Source organism: Morus notabilis, unplaced genomic scaffold (genome assembly GCF_000414095.1).
Source record: "Morus notabilis unplaced genomic scaffold, ASM41409v2 Scaffold2565, whole genome shotgun sequence".
Classification (NCBI taxonomy): domain Eukaryota; kingdom Viridiplantae; phylum Streptophyta; class Magnoliopsida; order Rosales; family Moraceae; genus Morus; species Morus notabilis.
Window position 1 is genome coordinate 2,871 of NW_010363004.1, and position 3,463 is coordinate 6,333.

The window sequence follows — 3,463 nt, forward strand, 5'->3', positions numbered from 1 at the left end:
TGTTATGGCCACCGGCCGACCGGTCCGGTCGACCGGATGCACACCACCGGCCGACTGGTGGTGATGCACTTCTCTGTCACCGGTCGACCGGTGTACACGGGGTTTTACCCTGTTTGTTTATATTTTAGTGCAGCTAAGAGTGGGACCCGGTTGGGAATCTGCTTTATTAATCCCAAATCGAGTTCCACGTCACCCACCCCATTTGGGGAGCGTGACAGTTACCTTTTGCTAAATTACATAAATATGTCATCAACTTTTATGGTCTAGGACGAAAACGACTTAAAAAACAAAGTTCATAAAGTAAACTACAAAACAAAAGTTTGGAGATAAAATATCATAATACTCATAGTTTAGGAGTAGCATTGCTAATAAGTAATAAACATTAATTTTGGTCACGTGTGTCCTTTCTTCCTTTCCTTCTTTATTTATTTTAAAGTCTCATTAGTTCTTCCCATGAGCCTTATTTTAGAATATCTAGGTTTGTAATCCATCTCATAATAGCATCTCACTATTCAGCTACACAACGTTTCACCCTAGAGATGTCAAATGGACTGTATTGTGACAGCCTAATCCATTATTGTCGCAGCTCATGTCTATGCTGATTCATTAATAATTTACTAATAAAGTAATTATATGAAATGCCTATGGTTGAAGCCTTAATTTTAAAAATATCAATTATTATATAATATTATAAAAATACTAAATAAGACATATATGTTATCGGATATGTCCTTATAACTTATTTTGGTATATGTTCCATCTATATATGGATAATTTTTGCTTTATGTAATCTGGTTGTTTTTTTTTTTCTCATAATATTCCACATATTTACTTTCTTTTTTAGTTCTAAAAATTGACTGCAAGTAATTATTTTATTTATTTTTATTTTTATTTTTATTTTATTTTTATTTTTGGTGAATTGTGAATAACATTTTTATCTTTCTTCTCTCTCAGCACCATACTTGCACCGCATTTTCCTTTTGACGATTTGCACCGTTTTATAATTACAGTTTGTAATAAGGTTTTGCTTCTGGTTCTTCATTGAGGGCATTTGATTTGCAGGTACGTTGCACTTTTTTGGCCTTTTTTTTTTGTTTGAAAACAAAACCTTTTAAGAGGACTACTAATGCCATGAGATGTTTTTGTATGCTTGCTTTTCATCTTTCTTTGTGGTTCTTCATTGATAGCATTTGGTTTACTGGTACGTTACCCCTGTTTTTGTTTTTTTTTTTCTTTTTTGCTTGTGTTTTTTTTTTTTTCATTTTTCTTTCATGTTTCCACACAATTTCTATTCGGGTTTATGATATTGTAGAATATTTTTATTTTTGATAGTTTTGATATTTTTTTATCATCACAAAAACTTCTATTCTTTATGATAATACTTGTATTCACATTTTGTTGTACATATTTAAAATTTCTTTTACTAGTATTCATATTTTGGAGTCTTTTTTTTTTTTGAATGGAAATATTTTTGTGACTTTATGTAAGACTTTTTGTATTTTGTCATTATCATAAAACCTTTATTTTTTATTATTTTCGTCATTATCCCATTGTATTCACTCCTTTTTCTTCAATATCATTATTTTAATTTTTCAATATATTTGGTAATGAATTTTTTCAAGATTTGATCACTTGTACCTCATGTTTATAACATGAGTTATAATTCTGTTTTCATTATTACAATGAGGATGTAAATACGTTAATGAAAAGCTTTCAACTCATTATTTTTCTTTACAATGTTAACATCCTAGTTATAATGAACTCGAAACTTGTTCGACACAATCATTTAAACCATTTAATTATAAAAAATTACATATACATTCATTCTCATGTGGAAATCATACATTCATTATCCTTATGCACTCCTAATATTCTTTTTATAAACAAAATATATGCATTCATTTTCATAGTGAATAAGTCATTATCGTACAAATCTTTATTGTAATTTCGTATTCATTTTATTAATGAATGTATTCAATAAAGTGGGGATTAATACGTCTATAAGGGAAGTGATGTTTTTGGTCATAACGTTTTTTATTTTAAAAAATACTCATTTTAAGAATATTACAGTTTCATTATGCCTTATCTTTTATCTTTTGACTTTCTCTTTTTAAAAACATTAAGGGTTCTTCAAATGTAATAATTAGATATTTTGATTTTTTTTCTTTTTAAATGCTGATTTTGATTAATATTTAGGTGTTACTTTTGTGTTTAGTTGCTGATTTTGCTATATTTGTTTCCAATTTTTTTACCTACTTTGTTCTTTAATCATTTTTTCCTCTTTTTTTTTCATTATATGAAGATATAATTGTCTTTATATATGTGATAGTGAATTGTTTTGTAACTAAACAAAAAAAAAATAGACATTTTTAGACACAAGAGGCTCATAATAGGCATTTATGTAACAACTCTAATAATTTTGGCAGTTCATGCCAGACCGTTTATGACATAAGTTTGACATTAGGCCTGACTCACGATCCATTTAAATTTGTGTCATACTTTGATTATATTCTTATCATGCCCAATAACAAAATTATAAATAAATAAGAAAAATAAGAATTAAACATGCACAAAAAGAAACATTAATTTTTAACATAACAAGGCTTACCAAGTAAAAATTCAAGTGAGATAAAAACTTGTTAAGAAAAAGATAGTATATTATAAAAAGTCAATATAATTTATAAAACATACATAATAACATAAAACAATGTCGTGACATTGTCGTGCTAATGTGCTTCGTGCCAAAAGTTACTCGAGCTCGCTTATTTAATAATGTTATTGTATCATGATACACTTTCTAGACGCATAATATATATAAGAGAAAATTATTAACTTATTTTTAAAAGTGTATAAGTCTGCATTTTTACTTCTTACTCTCGATTAATATCTTTTTGTTAATATAATTATTTGAGTAAAAAAAAATATTAATTAAAAATAAAAGGGTAAAAATTAAGACCCATATATTTTTAAAGAGTATTTATGAAGATTTCTCTGCATATAATCTTACTATACGATGAGATGGGACCAAATACATCTTTTGGGGATTACTTAACAAAATACGTAGTTTTTGGAGTACTTGAACCACATACATCTTGGTAAATAATTTGAATGCCTATCTCTCTATTGAAACATGCCAAACTCTAACTTGGATGTGTTGGATAGAGTGTAGGTACTAAAATATGGATTAGAACTTAAAAGTACCTTTAGCTTGTAAGTTGAAAAAATAAAAATGAAAACTATAGAAGTACCTTAGCTTGCAAGTTTTAACATTTTAATAGGAAAGTCTTTTTAAAATGTATTATGCTATTTTTTTCATGAAATTTGACATATGTTATATCTGGCATAAACTTTAATACTAAATATAGTATACGTTACATCGTGATATTTTTTTCATTAAAGCATAAAAAATAAAAATTTTAAATTATACTAAAATTATAATTATAATTTTATAAATTTCAAAAGT